Source organism: Lepidothrix coronata, unplaced genomic scaffold, assembly GCF_001604755.1.
Source record: "Lepidothrix coronata isolate B3197 unplaced genomic scaffold, Lepidothrix_coronata-1.0 Scaffold31, whole genome shotgun sequence".
NCBI lineage: Eukaryota > Metazoa > Chordata > Aves > Passeriformes > Pipridae > Lepidothrix > Lepidothrix coronata.
This window is the reverse complement of record NW_016690211.1, coordinates 4,996,758-5,023,338: the sequence shown is the minus strand read 5'-3', so window position 1 is coordinate 5,023,338 and position 26,581 is coordinate 4,996,758. Positions and strand designations below refer to the sequence as shown.

The following is a 26,581-nucleotide window of genomic DNA, read 5'->3' as shown; positions in this document are numbered from 1 at the left end:
TCCTTTTAATGTTAAAATACGTAATTTTGTAAGTGCTTCAAAAATAATGTTTACCACTTCCATCAAAGAGGCCTTGTTAGGTAGGTATGATATTCTAATATATCATTTTGCATTTTCACAATAAGAATAAATTGCTTTATAGTAAAATTCCGATATTTAAATTTTTCAGCTGCATATACTATACTAAGGTTTAAAATATGGTTCACAAACAGAAAATGGTATAACTCATTATGAATCCTTTTAAGAAGATGGGTTAAATGTATTCTCCTCTGTGTGAAGGAACTTTCTTTATAATCCACTTATTCATTCATATAATGTTCTCATGCTTTGCCCTCTTCAAATGGGGTATTTCTGCCTCTTCCACAGCAGAGAACTCATGAGCCATCAGTTTTCAGCACAAGCAGAAGATCGGAGAGTTTCCCAATGGAATGATGTGCCTTTCTAATGTTGTTTAGGTTCTCACCACCTTGGGAAAGGTACAGACCCTTGCCTGTGTGTGTGTACTATGTGAAAAGCATTGTTCTGTTAGAAATGGGGAAAACCTGCAGGTTTTGGTGTTTACAGCGTGTGACCTGCCCTGGCTGGAGCACCCAGCAGCTCCCTAGGGGGCCCTGCAGCTGTATGTGGCACAGGCAGCAGGGTCTGTCAGGCTTCCTCTACATGGAAACCCCTGTGCTGCAGAGAGCCAACCATTGTTTTTGCCTGCCTTTTACATGGAGAAATATTTAGCCTCTGGTTTTGTTTGCAAAATAGTTTTGGGAAATGTATTGCTTGTATCTAAGAGCCGGTGTTAGCAGTAGGACAGTAATAGCCATTAATGACTAGGAAATTGTCAAAGAACAAAGCTTAGTAAGAGCCAAAATAGTAAAGAAATTGATCAGTGTGGACATATTATCTGAACACACTGATGCTCATAGTCAAAACAACATAGGCAACTATAATAGATTAAAACCACTTTTTGTCTTTTTCTTCTTGAAAGACCAAACTTTTCTGTTACTGTGTTTGTGACTTTGCTTCAAGGACATAGGGCTAGACTTTACGGTTTGTTTAGCTATGAAGGGATGACAGACTAGGGGGGTGGTAAGGGGAGCTTAGTTTTGGAATGTAAATACATGTAGAGCTGTTCTCCTTTTGTTTAGCATCTCTTTAAACTAAGACAAAAAAAATCAGTGAATGAATGAATAGCAGCATGGTGAAATACCTAAATGTTTGAGTTAAAATTTTTGGATGTTTGAAATCCTATTTGGATCCTTTTCCCAGATCGCTGTGCATTCATATGCACTCAGCAGGAAACTTCATGGAGATGCACATTTGGGCAGAAGGTCTTTGGCGGTGCCTTTTTCTTAACTGGTGTCTTTTCTTCTTTTGAAGAAAGTAATGGCTTAAGTCTGACTGAAGAACAATCTTTTTTTGTATGTTCCTTATAAGAATTTACTTATGGTTCACAGATTTTACCCACCATCTATGTCTGCAGTCCTTTGGATTTAAAACAGCATATATCCCTCTGCAGACAACAGGAAACGCCAAATTAAAGACTTAATGACATACTGCTGAAAGAAGACAAAAGGTGACAAATTATAAAACAGCCAGCTAAACTTTTAAAAAAAAAACACTGGAAAAAATCCCACATTCAAACAGCTTGAAAAGGATACGGATATTGTTACACTTGCAGACATGTTAATAGAAATTAGACTGAATCATGCTGAATATAAACTTAAGCATTTAAAAAGAACTAACATGTTTTGAAAATAGTATTTTCCTAGAACAGTGAAAATGGACTTCTGAGTTATTTTTAAGAAGTGAATAATTTAATGTGTTTTTACCTTGTTTTTATTGGATGTCTAAACCACAGACTCCATTTTTGTAATTGTGAACCCAGTGAAAATGTGACTTCTACTCTTAAAACATTATTAACCTCTGTTGCTGATGAAAGTGCAGTTGTGTTAATTTTCCCTGCAGTTGTCCGTTGGCTGTGTTCTCCAGACTGGCAGTCTCTGGCTTGATTTACTATGGGTGGAACATCCTTTGATCTCCTGTTGAGTTGGAGATGGTGGAAAAGAAGCAAGATAACTGAAAAAGAGAAGGGAGGGAGAGCCATAGAGATGAAAAGCAAAGTTACAAACCTTTCCTCTCCTCCGATCCTAGAGGCCTTGATCCTCTAATTTATTTAACCGTTTTAATGTTTACGTCGTTTGATGGTAAATGTTTAATGTTTTAATATCCTCGATGCCATGAACTTAATTTTGGACCATAGCACTTAGTAACTTGAAAGGAAGTGCTGCTTTTAGTAAGGTAACAGCAAGAATGTGAACAATTTTCAATTGATAGATTTGAGAATACTTGTGTTACATTTACATCAGCTACTGCTCCCAGTTTACCTTAAGGATTTGTACTTAAAGGTTTACCTATTCAGTAGCTTGCTGATACAATCCTGAGATCAGATCAGAGGGAATCTGCCAATAACTTCACAGTAAACAATCATCATGATAAGTCTCTGGTGCATCTTTTTATTCACATGCTCTGTGTTTTATATTCTTGCCACTGCCACTGCAAAATTTGAAATACACAGGACCCATTTGACTGATAAATGCTGTTGATGCCAAAGCATTGGGTTTTCTTGTTTGGTGGGGTTTTTTTGGATTTGGTTTTGTTCTTGGGTCTTTTGGTGATTTGTTGCTGTTCTTTTTGTTTGGTTGGTTTGGTTGTGGGGTGGGTTTTTTTTGTTTGGTATTTTTTTAGAATTTGGAAAAAAGGGAAGTGAATGCTTGGGGATTCCTAGTGGAATCCAACTGCATATTAAGAGAGAGCGAGAGAGCTCTTTATTCATGACTTCCTTTCTCATGAAAAGAAATGTTTAAATAGGAACATTTGCAGGCCTATGTGAACTGTTCTAACTCTGTTTATGATGATAAATTCCATTGCTCACCTAATACTTAAACAAGCATCTTCATTCTCTGTGTGTACCTTTATGCTCAAAAGAAGCTTTATATATATATATATATATATTATGTTTTTAATATATATCTAGATATATAAGACCCAGGCATCTGCTGGTATGCTGAGAATATTCTGACCAGCTTTATCTCCTTTTTAGAAATTGTCTGCATCCATCTGCTGTTTGTACTGTTATGCATGCATTCTAAGTTCTGGGGCTGAGCCTCTGTTTCATATGTGCAATATCAATTGCAATGGGTACAAGTCAACAGCTGCGCATCAGATAATGCAATAAAACAAAATTAACGAGTGTGTGTGTGTGTCAGATGAGCTGCTGTCATTGTGAATGTGATTGTGCAGCACTAAGAAACGTTGTGAGATGAGTGAAAGATATAAGACCCACCAAGTCATATTTTGTCCTTGATAATGTGAGAAGCCAATTTAATTTCTTTGTTTTAAAGCTGAACTGAAACATTTACCCCACCTTTTCCCATATGGAAAAAGAGTTTGCCATTGCAAAAGCACTCCGTTTTGACTTCTTCAGCAGTAAGAAACTTTCTGATTTTTAGTTAGGCTTGCCTTTATAAATTGTTCAAGTCCATTTGATGTTCGTCTTTTAATACATTGCTCTTCAAAATGTTTTTAAGCTGAAGCAGTAACTAGTGTTTTTAAAAAATATATAAACAGTCAAACTCAAATCATAGTAATTTCTTGATTGTCTGTGCTCTCGGGGGTATTATTCAGCCAAGTTTGAAGAACTGAACAGCCACACTGTATTTATGTGCATTGTAGGAGAAATACACATTCGTGAACTCTCTTGGGCTGCAACTGAGTTGTAATAGATGTCTGCACAGCATATCATGTAGTGGGGCCCCAATCTCTAGTGGGGTTTATAGATTCTACCATGATAAAAATAATAAAGGAGGATCTTCTTGAAAAGATAATGTAACCTCAGGGTGTTGCCTTTTTGTGCATGGATTTATATATATATATATATATATATATGTATATATATATACACACACATATATATACACACACAGACACACTCAGCAATTCAGTTATTTGCAGTTCAGCCAAAATTTTTGTTTCAATACCTACAAAACCATTGATTCCTCAGCTGAAATAGAGGAAATGTTAAAATTGATAAAAATACTCCTAATTTAATTTCCAAAAAGTGAAAAATAAAGATGAAGTATAGGAATTAATTTTTTTAAAAATGGATTGTTTCCATTGTTCACATGATGGAAAATATTAATTCAGATGTTCCATAGTGATTTGCAGTATGTGGTAGAACTGGAGCAGTGCTTGGAATATGATAATCTTGGAGAATAAATGAGTGATGACCAACAGTATCTAGCAAGTGAATTTTTAGTTTTAAAATGTAGCCACTCTCCTTTTATAGTTCTGCCAGAAAACAAAAACAAAGAAGCAAAAAATCAGTAATCTCAGATAGATCTGACACACTAGCTACAGCAAAGGAAGTTTCCTGATGGTGAAGACTACCTTCTGACAGCAACTAGGAAAGGACCATTAATCCCGCAAGAGGGAGACAGTGAATGTGACTGAGTTGGAGAAGCTTGGTTGGCATGGAGTGAAAGTGGAGAAGGAGTAATAGGATTAGGGCTGTTACTTCTTTAGGACTTTCCACCTTTCCATTTGTGGTTGGAGGAAGATGAGAGCCAGCTTTTGGCTCACCTGGGTTTTTCAGAAGCCTCTGGCTCCTAAAATTAAACTTCATGGGTGTGGAGAACATCTTTTTGTTACATTTAGATGCAAGCAAATAGAAATAGTTTGTAGGTTCTGCTGAAAAACAAATAATAGTTACACCCAAAGCTAATTTTGTATTAAAGCAAAGTACATACTTTCTGAGCAAGTTCAGGTATAATATGCCAATCATACCAGCATAAAATTAGCTCTCTTTACAGCTATAGTTTCTCTTGATGCAAATATTATTTTAATCTTGGTTTAGACTTTGTGGAAAGTGCATGGTGGTTAGTCCTAAAAACTGTCCTGTGTTTATGGCCAGAAGCTGTCTACCCAGTGTGTTACAGCCACAACTTCAAAAGCCAGTTTGCAGGAACAGGAAACAGTGGTTTTACTCCTGTGCCACTTCAGCCTTGGGTCCGAACTGCAGAGCTGCCAAAATTACAAGTAATCATGGTAGTGTGAATCAAGGCGTTTGTTTCTTTATTCCTGAGAATGCCAGCAATTCTAGAAATTATGCAAGACAGTCAATTAAATTTCCACAGGCTATCAAACTATCATCAAAGGGCATCAAGTTTTAGTAAGATATAGTCAGAATTCTGCAGAAAATCCCTACAGACATCGAAGGAATGGTGCTGTGAAGAACAGACCTGCCACTGGCAATACTCCAGCCCTGCAGATGTGAGGTGGAGGAGGTTCTGCAGGATTAGGGGAGTGGAGAATACTCTGCATTCAGCCTGAAAACTCTGCCCTGGTTTAGAATCCTAGGTTGCTTAATATGGGTAGAAGGTGGCAGAAACTAAGAATGTTTCATAAAATTGTTTAGGCAAAAAGTAAAAGCAAAAGATGAAAACAACAAAAGTTGAACTGTGTCTGCAGCAACTTAGAAAGCAATTATAGTTCAGCCTACGTATAAAAGGGCTTGTCACTTCTTAAAAATGCCTAAATAAATAAATAAATTTTAAAAAATCCATAATCTTAAAACTGGCCCCATGAAAACTGTCAAACTGTGATTTGAATGAGTGATTTTAATGATTGGTTTGCCGTGTATTTTTGATGTCATTGAAACACAACTCTCTTGTGGTGCACTGGACATTTTAAAGTGGTTTATCACTGTTATCTTGGCTACCACCGCTATTCTGCATTGAGCCAGTGTGACTCTTCACCACTTCACTGAAGTTTTGTAACCACTGAAATGTAATATAACACACCCGTAGCTTGTCCTGTGCACTTCTAGAAATGGATAACTCAGTTCCTCACTGCCTTGTCTTATTTTTCTAGGGACATGGGGAGGTTTTGTGTTAGTTTTGGGTTTTTTGTTTGGATCCCCCCCACCTTGGTGTTGGCCCTATGGCACACTAAGAAAGCAAAGTAAAAATCAAGGCAAACTCCCCCCTTCATAAAACCCCCCTGCACCCATATTTTTTAATTAGAAAATAATTATTTTAAATTTAAGAACTACATTGTTTTATAATTAGAATGCACTTATCTGGCTTTTCACCAGATTGCTTGCTCTCCAGTATGACACTGCCTCTACTTACAGTGCCTTTTCCTTGTGATGGCCTGCTCATAGAGATGTTCCACTTAGCTACCCTTCTTCTGGAAGTTCATACCCTGCTCTCTGACTGCTGCTTCTTGAAATTTGCCAGTTACACAGTTAGAGACATGAAGTAGCCATTTGTTACTTGGCTAGTGTCTCCTTCCTCTCTTTCCTCCCAGATGAGATGTTTTCCTCTTGTGTTTTCACCCTTAATATGTTTGTGTAGCACTTATCAAAACAGACCCAAACAATGTAATGGGTGTTATGTGTCAATGATAATCAAAGCCAGGGTGTTTAAACTGCTTTGCAAAAGTTTGGGTTTCTTCAGTATTCTGAGGTGTGTTTGGAAACAATTAGGTCTGTTTTTTTGCAGAGTAGAAACAGTTTTTCTTAGTCCACACTGAAAAATTCCAACGAAGGCAAGTTTTCTGTTGAGTGGTTTAAATAGTTCTGGGAAATGACAATCTAGATTAATTTTTCTACATTTGAACTTTGCTGTGAAATCATCTGAAAGATACTGTTACTGAAACATGATTAAATATCTAGTGTAATAGTTGTCAGACAATGCTGAGTTTAATAGCCAGGTTTGTATTATTGTCATGTCTCTACCAGGACAGAGGTTTCAATCAGGGTTGGCGGGGAGGGGGGGCGGGTGGAGAGGGTGGGGGAAGTGTTGTCATATGTAGTATGTATGTTTTGCTGAAACCATTTGCAAATAACTGCATCTGTTAGCTATTGGTGTCCTTGCTTAATAGGCAAGTTTAAAATAACTGCTTATACTTATGTGCTTCTGATTCTTTCTTTTGCAAAACAGATGAACCTCTGTATTCCAAGAATTGTTCCAAATCATATTTTCTGGCAGTGCTCTTACCTTTAACCGTCGTATGAATTAAAATATGCTTTCCAGCTCTTGCCTAAGTTGTCAGAAAAAAAGTCTCTATAGAATTGACATGCATACAGTTTTTGCAATCTTTTTTTTTAAATTTTTTTAAGCAATGTTAAATTTACTTGAGCAACATCTCTTGTTTTGACTAGTGGAAGATCTAAAAATACACTACTGTATTGACTGAACTAATTACATTTCAGTTCTAGCCACTACCATCTGGATCTCTCTCTTTCTGGTTACATTTTCATTGCACAGATTGCATGAGTGATTAGTACCATGAGCAGGTTGTCCAAATTTTGTTCTGGGTGTTAGCAGAAGCTCTGCAGAGCTGCATACAAGTTGCTGTGCCCTTTGTCTTCCTCTCTGAATACTGTGTTTTGGTCAGGGAGTTCCCAAGTCAGCAGGGATGTGGAGAAAGTGAGGAGGGTTCAGTGGCAAGCTGACAGGGTAGCCAGGACCCACCTTCTTAGCAAAAGAGGCTTGCAAGGAAGCTGGGCTTCTCCAGTTTGGCAAAGAGAATGCTAAAACGCAACCAGAATAGTTGCTTACTTGAGATGCAGTTAGAAAGACAGTGAAATCAAACTCTTCTTGGTAGAGCCAGGTGACATAAGGAGTAATAGCTAGAAGTTGCGGCTTGGGTGGCTCCGTCTGAACATTGGGAAGGAATCTTCCATGGGAGAGTATGGCTGCACTTGGACAGAGGAGTTATGGAATCTCTCTTTAGAATTTTCAAGACTCATGGGGATAAAGCCACAGCTGACCTGCCAGCCTACGATGTTATTCCAGGCTCTTGCCTGAAGTCACACTGAGTGAACTATAGAGATCCTGTTTCCCTTTGCTGGGGTTCCCTAATGCCCATGAGCAGAACCTGGGTGGGCTTCTCTGTTCTTTCTTCTGTTCCTAAGGTTATTTTCACATAGTCTTTTCTGTCTCATTCTTGTAACATAGAGCTTTTTGCTCTTAGCAGAGTGTCTCAGGTGATAGCTTGTTGATAAACCACTGAAACTAGAGAGAAAATGGGATGGCATGACTATTCCCATCCATGAAAAGCAAAAGTCTTTTATTTACATGCCTAATAAGGAGTGAGCTAGTATTGCTTCTGAAAAATGTATAGAAAGTTTTCAAAACATAGGAGGGTTTAAACTATAGCAGCCCAAGTCACATGATTTATTGTAGAATGTTCAAAAAGCAGTGATCCAAGGTCATGCAGACCACCAGTATTAGCAAAAATTATGACTTTCTTTTACTTGAACCCGCCAGTAATTTAAGAACAAGCACATTTTGGGGGAGTCTGTCAACAATAAGTAAGGTATGAAGCAGTGCTGATCAACTGTGAGCTATGTACTGCAGTGAGGTATGAAAAATTCTCAAATAATTCCAGTGATGTTGAAAAGGTCAATGGAGATAGTTTAGATTACATACTGGATTTAAAAAAAAATCTTCATTTTTTTCCCCCATTTTTTTCCCTTAGCCCTGTCCTTGGTTGCTTTTTCCTCATTTCCAAACTGCAAATTTCATTACCAATAGTTGTACTAACACTGCTATTGGACCTGGACTGTAGAGATGTCTTTGAGGTAAACAGAACCACTGAAATTTTGCATCCTTTGATGTACCCTTCTGTCTTTTCGGAGTTGTTTGTTTTAGGGTGTCTCCGTGGTCCATTTTACCATGCAACCACACTGTGCTGTAACATGGGAAGGGTAGAAACTTCCAGTCATTCTGTTGCAGAACCTGGCAAGTGGGATACTCCCCAAGAAGAGAAAACCGCTTCCACACTGCTAACTTTCTATCCTGTTATACAGCCCAAATGTTTGTCAGTCAATGCTACATTAACATCTAATACCATTTTCTCCTCCAATTATTTTCCTTGTGTTTACAAAGAAAGGCTAAAACAGTTTTTTTATAGGTCTGTTTTCTCTGTTTAGCCATTGGGCCAAAGCAGCTTCTCTTTAAGAGGGATCAGAAAACAGTTTGTCAGTGATAGCATGAGGTTTATGACCTGCTCCATGGGGCATAATTAAACATGGAATTCAGCCCCTTCTTGCAGAATAACTTTGACACATCTGGTTTAAACAGTTTTAGTGCAGTGAGGAGATAACTAGAAGTTTCTTCGTACGGTAGATTAGTTTCAGATGAGGTATAGGATCCCCTCAAATTCAGGTTCACGTAAAAAGTACACCAGTTGGACAGCCACCCAAGAAAAGTGCGTATTCATCCACTGAATATGTTAAAGGTAGGCCTGCAGTGCAATAAAATAAGAAAGAAAAAACAAATGTCTTGTCACAGTCCCAGAAGGAAATGTAGGGTAATTGCTCAGAAAAGGAGAAGGACCAGTGCTGAATTCTTTTACAAAATCCCTATTCTTTCCTTGCTTTCTTTGCCAGAGCACCTCTGATCCAGTTTTATTCTGTATTCCCCTTCAGTATGTTCATGTTTTTACAGATATAGCACATTTTATGGCACCCACTAAAGTTATCTGCAGTGAAATTTAATTATTTAAATACTTTGTCCTTTTGTTACCCTTTTCTAATATATTGCCAATACATATTGCTTTCTCATCAGATACTGATAGTCCCTTTAGTAGACTTTAATATTCTGTAAAATGGTGATGAACACGCAATATGTCTTATAGGTAGTCAAGTACGAAGTAGTTGTTTCAGCACTTTGCTCTCAAATAGAAAAATAGAGTTTTTGTCTGCTTAATATTCACAAGGCTATCCCAGTGTTTAAGGCATGTTGCTGGTAGATAGCTCTCTGAACATTTAGACATAGTATTGCTGCATACATTTTAGGAAAATATTTTTACTCATTTTGAGCGATAGTTAAGATATGGGGGAGAGGTTTAGTAATATATGTGTGCATTAAGGCAGTATTGTGAAGGCCTTGTGATGTCTTAACAAGAACTTTTATTTGTGTTTAAAGGTAGGAGACCTGCTCTGAATGGCTGGAAGTTATTCAGTGTCTCGTAAATAAAGGATAACCCATCATCAGGAAGATTAATTTTTATGTAAATTATTTCTAGTTCATATTTTACTGGTTAAGCAATCTTCAGTTGTATGTTTTGTCAAAGAAGACTGGTTGAGAGTCTGAGAAATACGATATTTAGGTGACCTGTTGTAAAAATCTGTGAAGTAGCTCAAGAAATGTCTCTCTGCACAGAGTGCAGAAATGTAGTAGTTCTTGACCAATCTTTGTGAGGAAATTGATATAAAATACTTTGAACTAATTAAGTGTGCTATCAAGATGATTTGTTCTGCTGTCTCTGTGGAGGTAGGGTATGGAGATCTGTGCAACAGCAAAGGCACGATGGTTATTGATATATTAGAAACCACGGAAGTGCCTTGAAATGGTCACATAGGAATTAGGGTTTCTTCCTCCCCAAAACGTGATGGGATATTGATCCAAGCTGAAGTGCATCTACACCAATGCACACAACATGGGCAACAAACAGGAGAATCTGGAAGCCTTTGCACAGCACAGAAATCATGGCGTAGTTGCCATCATGGAAACATGGTGGGAAGACTCTCACAACTGGAATACTGTAGTAGAGGGCTATAAAGCCTTCAGAAGGGATTGGCAAGGAAGGAGAGGCAGTGGGGTAGCCCTCTGTGTTAGGGAGTATTTTAAATGTCTAAAGTTCAATGATGGTGACAATAGGGTTGAGTGTTTATGGGTAAGGATCAAGGGAAGGCTAACAAAGCAGACACCATGGTGGGAGTCTGTTATAGACTGCCCAACCAGGATGAAGAGGCAGATGAAATATTCTGTAAGCAGCTGGGAGAAGTCTCAGAATCTGGCCCTTATTATTGTGGAGAACTTCCACTTAACACATATCTGCTGGATATTCAATACAGTGGAGAGGAAACAGCCTAGGAGGTTCCTGGAGTGTGTGGAAGAGAACTTCACACAAGTTGGTGTATGAGCCCCTGAGGGAAGATGCCCCGCAGGACCTGCTGTTTTTGAACAGAGAAGGACTGGTGGGTGGTGACATGGTCACAGACCATCTTGGGCGCGGTGATCGTGTAATTGAAGAGTTTTTGGTTCTCAGACATTTGGGGGGGGGTTCAGCAGAACTGCTGCCCTGGGCTTCCAAAGGACAGTTTTGGGCCTGTCTAGGGGCCTGGTTGACAGAGGCCTTTGGGAAACAATCCTGAAAGGCAAAGAAGTCCAGGAAGACTGGACGTTGTTCAAGGAGAAACTCTTAAAGATACAGGAGCAGGCCATCCCCATGTGCCAAAAGAAGAGCCAGCAGGGAAGAAGACCAGACTGGCTGAACAGAGAGCTTGGGCTGAAACTTGGGGAAAAGAATTTATGACCTTTGGAAGATGGAGCAGAAAAGTGAGGAATCCTACAAGGATGTTGTAAGGTTATGCAGGGAGAAAATTAAAAAGGCCAAAGCCCGACCAGAACTTAATCTGGCTACTGACATAAAAGGCAATTAAAATGTTTCTATAAATACATTAGCAACAAAAAGAGGACTAAGGAGAATCTCCATCCTTTATTGTATGCAGAGGGGAAAACATGGTAACAAAAGGTGAGGAAAAGGCTGAGGTACTTAATGCCTTCTTTGCCTCAGTCTTTAATAGGAAGACCAGCTATTCAGTCAAAACTATGAGACCAGATGGGATCCACCCAAGAAAGCTGGGGGAGCTGGTGGAAATGCTCACCAAACCACTTTGCATCATTTACCAGCGGTTCTGGTTAGTCTGCTAAATGAGACAACCTCCCCAGAAGCTGGTAAATGTGGTGCCGATCTACAAGGGCCAGAAGGAGGATGCAGATGACTACAGGCCTGTCAGCCTGACCTCAGTACTGGGGAGATCATGGAGCAGATCCTTTTGAGTGCCATCCCATGGCACATACAGGACAACCAGGGATCAGGCCCAGCCAGCACAGGTTTAGGAAAGGCAGGTCCTGCCTGACCAACCTGATCTCCTTTTATGATCAGGTGACCTGCCTAGTGGATTAGGGAAAGCCTGTGGATCCTGTCTACCTGCACTTCATTAAAGCCTTTGACATGGTTTCCCATGACATTCTTCTGGAGAAACTGGCTGCTCATGGTTTGGATAGTTGTACTATCTGCTGCGTAAAAAACTATCTGGATGGCTGGGCCCAGAAAGTAGTTGTGTTACATCCAGTTGGTTACATCCAGTTAGTTACTAGTGGTGTTCCCCAGGGCTCAGCATCGGGGCTAGTCCTGTTTAACTTCTTTATCAATGGTCTGGACAAGGGAATTGAGTGCTCTTGCAAGTCAGTTTGCAGAGGACACAAAGCTGGGTGGGACTGCTGATCTGCTGGAAAGTTAGAAGGCTCTGTGGAGTGGTGTAGACAATCTGAATCAAGGGCTGAGGGCAATGGTCTGAAGTTTCATAGAGCCAAGTGCCAGGTCCTGCATTTCAGTCACAACAACCTCAGGCAGCACTACAGGCTTGGTACAGAGCGTCTGGAAAGCCACTAGAGATAGTGGTCGACAGCTGCTGAACATGAGCTTGCAGTATGCCCAGGTGGCCAAGAAGGCCAATGGCATCCTGGCTTGGATCAGCCATAGTGTAGCCAGAAGAACCATGGAAGTGATTGTCCCTCTGTACTGAGCATTGGTGAGGCTGCACTTCGAATCCTGTGTCTGCTTCTGGGCCCCTCATGACAAGAAAGACATGGAGGTGCTGGAGCAAGTCCAGAGAAGGCTGATGGAGTTGGGGAAGGGTCTGGAACACAAGTCTGAAAAGGAATGGCTGAGGAAGGTGGTTTAATGTGAAGCAAATGAGGCTTAGGGGTGACCTCACTCTCCACAACTACTTGAAAGGATGAAGTGTAATATGGAAGTTGACCTATTCTCCCAAGCAACTAGTGACAGGATGACAGGAAATGCCCTCAAGTTGTGCCAGGGGGAGGTTTAGATTGGATACTAGGAAAAATTTCTTCACTTAAGTGAAGAAATTGTCAAGCACCAGAAAAGTGGTCCAGAGTGGTGGACTTAACAGCAAGTGGTTGGACAGGTTAGTGGTTGGACTCAATGCTCCTAAAGGTCTTTTCCAACCTAAATCATTTTGTAATTTTTAAATTTAGTTGAGTGTGTGCACAGCTTAAGTCAGTGTAGGTGGTCTCAGTAAAGCCATTTCAGATGCGGGAAAGGGGTAGTGTTTTCATTTCCTTGTGCTGTATGTAGAGTACCATGGTTCAAGTTAAACTATTTCCTAAAGAATTGGAACACGAGGAAGTTAGTTATTAGCAAATTAATTCAACCAGCCTCCTGTTGTAAATCTTTTACTCTCTAGAGAGGATACATTTTGTTAAAATAAAATAATAAAAAAAGTAAAATAGAGAAGTAAAGTAGAAATGTGGAAATGGGTTGTTCTATTATGTAATTAAGTAACTGACTTCTTTTTATGATAATACATTTGGGTGGTCTGTTCTTGAAACATTTGATTTGTTAGGAAACATTACCATTTCCGCAAGTAATCTCTAAGTCCTAAATATTTTGAAAACAAATTTGCGTTGCAGTATTTCATCAGTGCATTACTCATCAGTTAAACTCTCTAAACTGCTGTCACTTGGCATTGGAGAGGGCTTCCAGGTTTTTTTCTATCAGCAAAAACTTCTGTAAATTATAATGTTGCTTGGCAGGGTGTAAAGAAAAAACACTAGAAAACCAGATGATTTAAGAGAAAATAAATGGGAAGACTTGAATCTCATTTTGCTTTTCCTTGGAAAAAGAAGTCTCTCTAGTTTATGAAACATAGAAAGTTTGAAACTGCCTTCAGCCACAATGTTTGTTTAGGTGTGGTGACCCTTTTGTATCCTTGTTGTAGTTTCCTCTCAATCAGCACAATTCTGATTGTCCCCACTGGACACTGAGGAGATTTAGTGGCTTGCTTGCTACAATGAACCTCAATGATTTTGAGGTTAGGCATGCTGCCACTGAGACTAGCATCATTTTAACTGCCAGTGGTAGTAAACTGCTGACTTTTTCAGATTAAAAAAAAAGGCAGTTTGAATATATTTAAATATTATGCTAATGTTCATAAAAACTAATAGGTCAAATAACGTTACTGTAACCTAAGCAATCTTTCCAAAACTGATTTTTGTAGAGTCAACCTACTGTTAAGTTACACATTCTGTGCACAAATGTTTAAACTTCAGGTACCAGCAGGAAACAGCTAATGCACTAGATACTTCCTATAGTTTATAGTTGGTGAAGGCTCAATATTAAAGTGTTTCTGTGATGCAGTTGATGAAAGCAGTCTGTGATGATTTTTCCCAAGCCTGATTTGCAACACTTTCTTTGCTTTTCTAACTCTGTAAACATCTGTAGAATCAATTTTTGCTGAAGAAATATACTTATGGAAACCCAACTGGCCTTTTTAAAAAATACTAAGAGAAGCAAAAATAAAACCAGAATCAAATTATATTTATTTGCTTATAGTTTTTAAATATCAGCATTCTTAGTTTATTTTCCATATGGTTCCACTGCTATTAAGTTACAGGTTTGGTTATAAAACAAAAATCATTATTAGAATTGAAGTAATCTGATGCTTGAGTTATTAGGAAATTTAGGACACTGTTACATTTCCTTCTTTAAGACATTCAGGAATCATTATGCTATCATCCCTTTATTCCAAACAAGAGTGAAAGCGGGACGTGAAACGAGAGCCCTTTGCTTCCCTCACTTTTAATCTGTGCATACTGCTACAAGCAACAGCTAAGCAGCATGGTGTGGGTAGTTAAATGCTGTGTCTATGTCCTCAAAATGGGGATATAGTCCCTCACACATGATGCCTGAGCTCAGGCAGTAGATAAGACCTGACAAGAGCATTTAGAAAGCTATGATTATACATTTTGTTCACTGGTGGGAGCTCTGCTCAAGAGAAGAGTGTCTCTGGGGAAAGAGCAAACCCCTCTCCTGCTGTGGCTCAGAGGCGTGCTGATGCCTCTTGCTAATGCTCAAGTTTCTGCTGACTGTCTAGACAGTTTCCATTTGGTAACTCTGCTTTTGTTTCTTATGATGCACTGTGTCTGCAAAGACCATGCTCATCTCTGACAAGAACATTCTCTGTGGCTTGATTAAGTCAAAGTGATCAAAAACTGTAGAGGCAAGTTTTCCCTATAAGGTTTGTCTCGAGTCTGTAATCATATGCCTTCATCAAGTTGTTCATAATCCTTGAAGTTAGAGGAATAAAGGTTTTGATTTAAATAGGAAGATCAGACAGTGCACAGCTCCTAATATTCATAATAATTTTGCCTATTCTGAGGAGAAAAAATGCCAGTGGTGGGAGCTTGGTAACTCTTTAACTCTATTTTTTCTCAAGCCAGTACAACTTGAATATGTGCACTGTGCATTTACTGTTGTAGATCCTTGTTGAAGATAACTATTTAAAAAAACACCAGAAATGCTGACAGTAAAACAACCCCCCCCCTCTAAAAACTCCCTCACAATATTGAATGATTCTTGACTGATATCTCTGGAAGCTGGCAATAAAGTAAATACCAGCAGTTCAGGAAATTTTAACTCTTGGAGATAGGAGCAAATGGAGAAATACTGATCCTTTGTGAAACAAAGGTTATGCTTTAACCACTGCAGACTCTTGACTTCATTTTTCTAAAATCCTGGACTCAGAGGTCTCCAGATATGGATGCTTATTATAACTTCCTTTATAATTGATACTATTAATTTGCCTTTAAAACTTAAATTTTTGACAATAGCAGATAGATCTTCATAGCTCCCTGGTACCAAGAGAAGATAGTGAGTTTGTTGTAGCAAGAAAGGGCCATCCATGTTACTGTCTTCAACTTAAAAATATAATTGCAACAATCAAAGTCAGGTTTTGCGTGGACCAGGCATAAGCTGTTTTAGAAATTACTCCACAAAACACTGATTACTGGCCCTGAACTGCAGTGACATATCCAGCGGTGCAAATGCCCCTCTTTATTTCTGGAGCAAAGTAAAATTTACTGGTGCAATCTACTGATGAAGACTAACCTTTTCTTTGAGCTGACATAAGCTGGAGTTTATTCAATTAACTACTCTATCTTGCTCAAATGAATGTATAATGACAGTAGAAACATCTTCAGCACAGTAACTTATATACAGCTACAACTGTTAAACAAGAAGATATCTCATTTCTCTTGTTCCATTTATATCTGAGGTTTGAAAAAGGAAGGCACTTTTACCTAAATCAAGTGCTGTGAAGGAGTTTGAGAGGCCATACTCAAGCATTATAGCCTTACATCCTTAAAATGTTTTGTTATTCTTCCTATGATATCTTGAATCTACATAAAACAGTATAATTTATAGAAGTGTAAGTTCCCTGGTCCTGTTTTGGATCATTAATAATAATTTATTTTTTTTTAATTCTAAAATATACACATTTTTAGTGTATTTTAATGTCATCATCTGTTTTAATCATATGTCGTGTAATTACATATGAAATTCTTCAAATACATATTTTCTTCTTGATGTGCACTAGAGTTTGCTGTGATTATATAACTAAGATCATTTTAGAAACTTAATGCATCTTCTCTTACAATAGAGTTGCATAGAAATATTTATATTTGGATCAGATCATTTTTGTATGCTATACAAATGTGTAAATATGAGTAGATGTGGAACAACATTGTGTCCCGTGTCTTTTAACTGTATGGGCAGTATTGCTTCCTAAGCAGATGATGACAAGGTTTTGCCACATGCTGCGCTGGAGCAGTGATCACTTTGGTGACCTGAACATGTAAAATAATGCAAGACTGCTACATGAAGTTCAATCTCTCGTATTCACTCAGCTCTTATGTGGCTCTGTCAAAGTCTCTTCAAGTGCTTGACTGAGGACGACAGCCCTCCAGCTGAACTGTGCTCAGCCTGTGGGGGTGTCTGCTAGAGGGAGGGTCTGCAGAGATGCTCTTGGGGAGAGGGGGTTCACTAGTGACCAGAAATATATTGAAACTGCAAGACCATGCTTTCCCTCCCTCTTACCACTTTTCAAAGTCGAATTGTGAATACAGAGGGGTAAACTGGGCCTTGTGTCCTTAGACCAGAATGGCATCATGTCTACAAGCTCACTGACATACTGTTCAGAAATTGGTTTGCATTGTGCATTGTGCGGCACCTGCACCTGCATTTGCAATGAGGGGAACATATCCAATGGATGAGTAGTAATGGGTTTGCTCAATGCAGGAAAACAAAATGTGGTTTCAGACAAAACTTGTTAGCTTAGTTTCATCTTAGCTTCATCTTAGCTAGTGGGAGTAAGCATCATTCTGTGACCTGCTTCTCATTTTCAGGGACAGACTGCTCTGAAGGCTTTGTCAGGTAGCTCAGTGGGTGTTTGCCTTTGTTGTTCAAAAAACTGTGGAAAAATTAGTTTTATTTGGGGGAAATATGTTCTGATCAATTATAAAATTCCCAACTGTGGACTAGTGCCTGGATACTGTTAAACACCATATATGAAACAGCACTGTACCTCTCTTAAGGACCTTTTGTATAGCAAGGCATGTAGCGAAGGTTTAAGCAGACATGCAAGTAAATCCCTCCCATAAAAAGATATTGTGTTGTATTGTACATGACCTGTAGCCCAAGACAATTTTATGAACTGCTTATCCAGTGCCATCTCAACCCTACTCCACTGTCTGGTACCAGTACTCATTATAAATCATCAGTGTTTCTCTCTCTGTCCTGATCTTTTCCTGCTCTAGTTACATTCTGTTTTATTCTAATCCTTAAATTAATAATAATAAAAAGATTTTAAGGAGACCTTTTTTTTTTTTTTACTGAGTGTTTACCCTGATTTTAAGGATAGTTAGGGTAAGAGAACTGCTGCAAGAACCATCTGTCTGGACTTAATAAATGGCCAGGAGGGTGTCTGTCTGGGTGATCTGCATTTAAATTGTGTCATCTTATCCTCATTATCTTTTTGTGTAATTGTCTGGCAATTTTTCTGAAGGATTCCTTTAGCATAAATCAGAGTGTATGATTTCTGATACCTCATTTTTATCCATGTGGCTTAAACAAGAAATATATTAAATTTGGTCCTTAAAGTCCTCTTGGGTCATTCTTTTTTGTACCATTATGATTTAAATCCCTTTCTCCCTCTCCTCTTTTTTTCATTCCTGGATTATTTGTTCGCTGGAAAGAGCTGATGCCTGAAACTTACAGGGGGTGTGTTTTCCCCAGGCTTTCGAAGTGTATTAATGTGGGTTTTTTCTCATATAATCTAATGATGGTGGCATTTTTAATCAGTTTTGAAGGACCATTCTGAAACAGCCTGTGAAATTTGAAAAATACTCCAAGAGGAGCTGTCTGACTAGGTCTGAGACACTCATTAACAAACATCCATAAATTCATAATTGCAGACTGGCTTCCTTGTTTACCATTTTTCTTTCATAAGGACAATGAGACATGACAGCTACTCCCAGGGGATTACTGCACTTATCGGCTGGTTGATGTCACTCTGCCTTTAGACCTGCATCGTGCAGAGCAACCAAGGGAATCACTGATCTCCCTCAAATGTGCTACCTGTCACATCTTATTGTCTTAAAACAGACCCATCTGATTACTGAAATGGAGAAATATTTGTGTGTGAGGGTTTAAGCTCATCTTAAAAAGACTCCCTCCACTTCTGTAACAGACTCAAAATTGAGATAGAGTTTAAATTAAAGACATAGAAAAAACATTTTGGTTTTAAAGATTTTGTTTGTGAATATTCATTCCTTTATGTTGGTGCTGAAAAAAAAAGCACCAAACTGTGACTTTCAAGTAGATGCAGGTCTTCCACTCTAACAGAACTCTTCTTATTATATGTTTGTTACTCAATTTCTACTGAAAATTAAAGTTCTGCTGTTCAACCAGTAATTTTTCAAGATGAAATGAAAACTCAGTTTAAGACTTTCTAAGATTTAACTTGTTTGTGGTCAGAATTTTGTAAATGCGATGACTTTTTTGACCTTTATATTAATTTGCTTTTTAACATTTATTGTGATTATTAAATAAAGACTGGTTTTGTATTATAAATTCTTTGGTCTGATCTGGATGTCCCTAGATACTTTTCAGTTGGCTGCTGTGTTCTGGAACTGGACTGAATTTTAAACTGATGTTTGGATCTGCTCAACTGTGCCGCTTAAACTCCAATTGTCATTTTTGGACTAAAAGAGCAAGCAGAATTTTTCCCCGAAGGTTTGGATATGTTCATCATTCAACCTTAAAACTGTTAAGCTTGCAAACAGTTTGAACTTGATTATTCTTCTGCAGAGCTGTGTCTTCCAAACAAAATTAATGGCAAAAATGCTTTTGAATTTTTCTGGGAACAGAATTGGGCTCTTACAATCTCCTTTCATGTGCTCAGCTTTCTGAAATTGTCTCAGAATTGGTATTGCTCATGTATTTGCAATGATGCTTTGGTCTTTGGGCCACATGGCTGGTTAGTCCACTAGTATGGCTCTACCAACAAAGAGCAGGTTTAGCTACCCACCTGTGAGGATCCCAGCTGTGCCACGAACCCCCAGTGTGGTGACAGAGACCATCCCTCAGCAGCCCATCTGAGGAGGTGTAACTGAAGGCTTCCCGTAGCAGAAGAGGATCAACATTTCTTGTGTTCAAAGCTGTCTTCAGCTTGATCAGTAATTTGATGAACACTCATTACTTCCCTGACTCAGAAAGAATGAGCATCCTGCTCTGGCAGGCTGAGATTTGTCAAGTTTCTTACTCTGAGAATCATGAAATTGTATATTAATGACTCCGAATGCACTTGATCTTGGTGCTGCTTGCCTTCTCCACATTACAGTTTCACTTGCTCTCTCTAGCTCCCATCAGCCTGGACACGTTTTTTTGGGAAGTGGTTTCTTTTCCTTGTCAGCTGCATTAGTGTGTGAGGCTGTGATACCTGTGCAGCTGGAGGAGGTGTGTGTGACCCCTAGGGCCCTGTATGTGGGCACCCTGCTGGGACATGGTTTCCCATGCCAACCCCCAAGCACCCATCACATTCCTTCCCACCTTGTCATCAGTCAGGTGCACCGTGCACATCCTTTCCCACAGAAGCTTGTCTGTCACTGACTCTAGTCAATCAACTTCTTTGCAAGGTTTGCAAATTCTGCATTGATCCTTCCACAAGTACCTAGTATCCCCCTTGCAAATTTTAAATGCTGGATCATTGAAATAGAAGTAAAAAACCCCAAACCTTATCACTGATACAAGAGGCAGTTACTTGGACTAGTTTCTGAATATTTACTTTTATTGCTAATTTATTAATCAGTAAATTATTAGTTCGTTAGTAGTTAGTAAGATGACACATCCTAGTTGTCTGTTTTCAACACCTCACAAATTTCAGGAAGACAGCAACCTTTGTCTGTGATATTATAAGCCATTCCAGCTCCATTTTAAATTACATGAAGCTGGCTTCTAACATGAGAAGATGTAATTGTACAAAGACACAAAATATCTCCATAATTACCAGTTTTATGAAGTACTTGAAAATGGTGAGAGGGAGCATATTGCAAATCTCTAAAAATAAATAGTTTGTAAAGTCATAATCATTATAAAACAGATTTACTCGAGAAGACAGTATTAGACATGTTAAGGGTAGTCTGTCACTTACAGTGTGTAGTACATATGTGACTTGAAAAAACAAGCCAGTAAGAGCTGTATTAGTGATGAGTTTTATTTCTGTTCTGTCATTTCAGTGGACATAAAACTGTGAAAATTAGAAAGGAATTTATAATATTTTAAAAAAATTAATCCTGAAAACATTTTTAAAAGAAAACCTAGTTTTTGAAAACATGAACCTATTTGTATTTTGTGAAAACAAAATAGAAGAATCTCCTTCATCATTAGGTCATCTCTTATTTTGACCACCCCACCAATTCTGTTTTACTTTTTCTTTCGTTATTTTTTAAACTTTAAATTCTATTGCTGGCTGTATTGGAAAACTACTAAAATACTATCATTTTCCAGATAATGTTCGTAACTTTTTGGCATATGTTACTTCTTTCAAACCCCTCAGGATAATCTGCAACTCCACAAAAACATGAGTCAAATACATTACAAATTTCCCTTAGAGAATCAACATCTTTTCCAGCTGCTTGGATAGTCTGTCTAAAACCTGACCAGACCTCTCATCTCCTAGTATTGTTTTGGGGGCTTTTATTTTTTTGACTTTGATTTGTTCAATGTCATAATTTCTAAACTGAGCCAATAATTTCAGTCTCTTTGGTTTTCTTTACAATACTGAACAATAGAATGATCTGTTATCCAAAGAAAGTTGCATTGTTTTCCACTGTTTCTGTTCACTAACGCAAAATTTCTTACCCATGTCAATGAAACCCCTTTTAAAATCCTCCCGAGGCAGTTTCATATATTATTTATGGATTATAGTATACCTCAACCATATTTCTAAATAGACTTCTTCTTGTTTTGGTGGATTTCAGATAGGTGCACAGAAATTATGAGGACCACATAAAGCTCTTGGTAAATGTTCCATTTTAAATATGGTTCTGGCAACTGGGTAACTTGCTTTTGTAAAAAAAAAAAAAAGAGGAAAAAATTATCCATTTGTAATCATTCCAGTTAATTCCTTGTGTATTTTGTCTGGCAGGGTAGTGTAAATCTAATTGTAATAGCGTTAAAAATTGGCAAGTTACCTAGTAAGCAGCCTAAGGTGGGAATTGGGCCTCAGAAGTTTTCCATCTCAATTAGCAGAAATAAGTTTAACCCCCAGCCTGTGCAACTGTGACCATTTGTTTTCTTCTAACCTTTAATAAACCTTCATTGACTATGGAAAAAGAGAATTGTGTTAAGAGACTCCGGAGTTGGACCAGTTAGTATCTGTGAACAGTAATATCTCTTACTCTACTTTTAATGTGTTGCTTGCAAGGGGAAGAAAGCAAAGGAAGTTATAACCATAGTAACACTATGTCCCAAATCTCACAATGTATTAGATCATACTTATAAAGTGCTATATTAAATATGATAGCTGGCGATCAGGAAAGTGTTTGTCACTTTTGTTGCCCAGGTGTCTCTCAATGGAGGCACTAATTGTGTGTTTTTATGCTCAGTGATGGATGTCAACTGCTAGCTCCTTATGAACATGGGAACTAACACAGTTGTGGCTCTTTGATGTTATCGGCCACAAACTGGTCCGGCGTTTTAACAAGTGGGGTGTCTTGCAGTTGTAGGACTGAGGATCCCAGTCCTATGCCTGGCCCTACTGTGAAGACCTTGAGCTGTCCTGTTAGTGCTGGGTTGCTACTGGTACATGCTTCTTCCCTGTCTCTGACTGCTGACCTTTTTCTGCAGCTGAGCAGGGGGAGCTTGTCCCACTGCCACAGCTCACTCTTCTTACTCTGCCTGCCTCCCTGCTCCAGAATTCCCTCACAGTGTCCCTGCTGCAAGTTAGCACCCATCACATAACCCATGTGGTTGCTCACTACCCCCATTCCTTCCGTAGGTTTAAAAAAATTTGCAGAAATAATTTTAAAAGTGTATTACTGATATTGACACTAGCTCAGACCATTCTAACTGAACCAAATAAGCAAATAATTACTCAAGCAGTTATGCTAGTGTATTGTAGGGAGAGGAGACCTCTGACATGCCAGGGAAAGTTGCTGACAGGTGACAATGACAGCCATGTTAATGAGTTTGTTATATATAGCACAGTCACTGCCCCATGCATGGCACTGGGCTGCCTTCTGCAGCCCCCAGCACGACAGGATGCTCGCCAGCTGGGGAGGGTTCTCTGTAGGTGCTGCATTCAACCACAGTTCACCATACTAGGAAGTTCAGCAGCTTTCAGTTTTTGTCCATTGTCTTTCACAGGTGTTTAAAGAGTTGACACCTATGCTCAAATAAACTTAAAAAGAAAAAAACAAACCCAGAAACTTCTACAAAAAAAAAGACTGGCAAATGTAATGAATACTTTCCCTTGTCTTCCTTGTCTACACATGACACACTTGCTTTTGCATCATCTATTGGTGACTCAGCAAAACTTTACAGTTTGAGAACTGTATAGGGGACACTCTATAGTACCCATGCTCTCTGAGATGCACTATATCCCGTAATTGAAATGTGCTATGAAATCTGTGTCTGTGTGTGTAGTTTGAGTTGGAGATGTGAAAGCAAACGTAATTTTCCAAATGAAAAGCTGTTTTGGGGAGAACTTTTTTGCATTGCTAGGGAGTCTGAGATGAACATGGTCAGCGGGCCTGAACAGAGTGAACATAAATACTTACCTTCTGCTAAAAAGTGTAATGTGAAGGTATCCTCATGATACTCTTCGCATGTATGTAGAATTATGTGTGGATCTGATATAGTGGGTGTTGTGATTCTAAAATGAAGTATAGAATGAATTTTGCATACAGTGAAAATTTGAACCTCCTTGTCAATCTAGGCTCCCCAAATTAGGCCAGTGACTACTCTGCGAATTTAGGAGGTCTAATAAAATTTTATTTAGTGCTATTCACGTGGGGATTAAGGCTTAATTATTATTTATGATATTCTTTAAAAATAGCCTTGCCTTGATGGTGTTTCAAAGAAGTATGAAAATCCTTAGGACCAAATATCCTGCAGTGGGGAAACTGTTTGGTTAAGGTGAAGAAGTCACAGTATTGACCTGTTTGTAAGAAAGTGAATGCTTGCTATTTGATAAGACTTTGAACTAGAAAAAAATATTGTGGTAACTGTTTTATAGAATAGGTGTTCTCTGGCTCTTTGATCTGTGAAAGGCTATTTGATAGAAGCTTTAGCATTCGCAGCTCTGATTGTGAAAATGTTCCCGTTTTTTGAATCTAACTGATTTACTAAGCCATAAGTTAATATTAATATTTCTCATTATAAAGGCTGCATTTAGCTTCTGGCAGTATGCAGAAGTCATTATTGTCACATGTTTCTAGTTTCTGAAAATTAATGTTTTTAAGATAAACATGGAAAAAAACCACTCTGGACACTTCATTAACAGGAAAGTAGTTGAAGTTCTGCCATAAGCACTTATGAAAAACTGTATAATAGTGTTTGGCCCCACATAATTTCCTGGGGAATTCAGATCCTTGAATAAGTAATACTAGTTTTATAATATTCTATGACAGAGCATGTTTGTTATGTAAACATAGTTACTAAAGATACTAGAACAGATGTGTTTAATACTATAAATTGATCTTACTTGAGCATAAAAGTGACTGAAGTCCATTTGAATACTTTTTAATACAGCTAATGCTTATGCCAAAAGTGCAGAATTTATCTGAATCTTTGACCTTTATTAAGCCTTTTTGTCTTGAGTATACATTTCTGAACTGTGTTTCAAGTTGCAAGCTGCTTGCTTTAGAAAATCAGCCCATAAACTTTTCTTAACATATAATTGAATCTAGTTTTCAGTGCAGAAGAACAATAATGCTAGGTGAGCACTGATCGAGATACTAAACACTTGAGTGGGTATGTTTCTTGTGTCATCTTTTAAGGAACCTGAATTCTTGCATTTTCACTATGTCATCCTCAGTTCTATGGAGCATTATGTGTGAGACACATTCTGAAAGAAATTGTTGGTATAATGGCACTTGGCACAAGGAGCAGGCAAAAATGAAGCTATGAACACATTGTCAAACTTCCACCAAAATTGTTGCTGTTACCCTTAACTCTTGTCAGTGAGGAATTGTCTCCTCTCCTGTTAGGAGAATGGTGATGCTGTCTAAGGTTCAATATAAGTCTCTGTTGTCCACTACCCCCACAACTTCTTGAGATTGTAACTACTAGATAGTTCCTTATCTTTGTATCTGTATTTTGGAGTTTCCTTATTGCTATTGTGGGGACTTGAGCTTGCCTATGTTTATGTAGGCACATTCTCTTGGTCAATGGCTATTATCTTTGACCATAGCATCTGACTGATTTTAAAGATGAAACATAAATCTATGTTTCTAGTACAAACTCCTTTTGGTTCCTATGACCGACAAAGAAATGGATTAAAGATGAAACAATATCAAATATGTTTTGAATTATTAATTATTAAAATCAAGATAAATCTATGTTTTAGCACTCTTAAGATAATGCTTGTAACTATTATAAGAAAAGACTGTCAACTATTTGGTTAATGAGACTTTTTAATAGATTAATTAGGCAACTACAGAACCTTGCCTAACTGTGTCAGTCTGTGCTCTAAGTATGCAGCTTCTGTGCTATAGTAGCTGTAAACATGTTAATGGTAGATGTCTTTTGGGTTGGGTTGTTACACCTACCGTATACTAGCTCTTCTTTCATCTTGACTGCCTGTGGTGGTTTGGGCTAGGCCTTCCTTGGTGACCAGTTTGTAACCAAGGAAGGGTCCAGATTTACCCAGTATTCCCTACGATTTTTACGTAAGCCGGGCTATAAAGAAGAAAGGAGGAGAGGCCTTCGCTCTCTTCCCTTCCGGTGGCTTGGAGGTGCAGGTTCCCTGCTGTTGAGTCTGGAGTGTTGGGGAGCGAGGCCTGGTTAGGCCTTGTTGACCTTGGGAGGCGGAGGTTGCCGGCGATCAGTCCAGAGCGACTCTCCGTTGTCCCAAGGAAAGTGTGAGATATTCCCTTGCTAACTCTTTTAGTTACTAGATCTCGGGCCACTAATTGGTATATATATATATATACCTGTTATTTTGGTTTTGTTCCTTTTCCCTGCCCCCTTCCCTTTCCCTTGGGAAATTGTATATATTTTAATTGTATATAAGTGTAACATAGGTGTAAATATATTTATATATATCACTTTAGCTGTCTCTCTCTCGTTTTGGGTTTTCTTGGTTGTTTTTCTCCCTCTTCTCCCTGAGGTTGTGTGTGGTGGGGGGGAACTCTTGTGGTAGGGTTTGGAGACTTGTCAGGGAGCCAGCTTCAAACCATATCACTGCCACATTTGGGTACAGTGGTCAAGAAACTTGGATTGCTTTGGTCTTGCATAAACTTGAAAAAGTTCCTCAAATTGTTATGTCAAAACAGTTCTTTCTTTGAAAAAGGAAAGAAACCTCTTGTTGCAACTGAAATATGTTGTGTGAACCTGTTGGTTTTAATGGTACAGCTACAGGAAAGTCCAGTATTTTGCTTTATTTTATGTTGAAAAGATTGTTTTAGTGTTCTGTGCAGTAAAGTAATACCAAAGATGAAGTAAAAGTATTCAAATAACACTCGAAATATTGCACCTTGAAACCTAGAAACTCAAACTAGCAACTTTTTTCAATCAGTTGGGAAAGACAGTTTTGTAGCCAAGACTCCCACAATTTTTGACATAACTGCTATAAAATTTCTAAATATTGTAACCAAGTAAAAAAATTAGGAATTTCTATCTTCTGACCACACTTTTTGATTTTCCTACCATTGTAGACTAAATAAGACATGATTTTTATGGACTAAAATATATTGATTAATAGGTATAATTTGCTTTCTTCTCTGAACCCAAATATGACCAAAGATTTAATTACAGGAGGTATGAAAGTCAAGCTCTCGGGTTCTGTACAGGGACTCATAGCTATCAGTTGATCAGCTGAGGTCACAAAAGAACCATGTATTACTTAAACATTTTTTTTTTCTAT

At 38.4% G+C, this 26,581-nt stretch overlaps 1 protein-coding gene and 1 long non-coding RNA gene across 5 annotated transcripts in view; one reads left to right on the top strand and one right to left on the bottom strand.

Moving 5' to 3' along the window:
• Positions 1 to 26,581, top strand: part of ARL15 (ADP ribosylation factor like GTPase 15) — a 223,438-nt gene that overhangs the window by 141,683 nt on the left and 55,174 nt on the right. The gene's annotated exons all lie outside the window — the stretch shown is intronic.
• On the bottom strand, positions 1,830 to 25,358 carry LOC108495455. The gene is made up of 3 exons (XR_001874131.1): positions 25,262 to 25,358; positions 19,523 to 19,610; positions 1,830 to 2,070 (listed from the first exon to the last, which is right to left on the bottom strand). It is a non-coding gene; the product is annotated as an uncharacterized LOC108495455 (long non-coding RNA).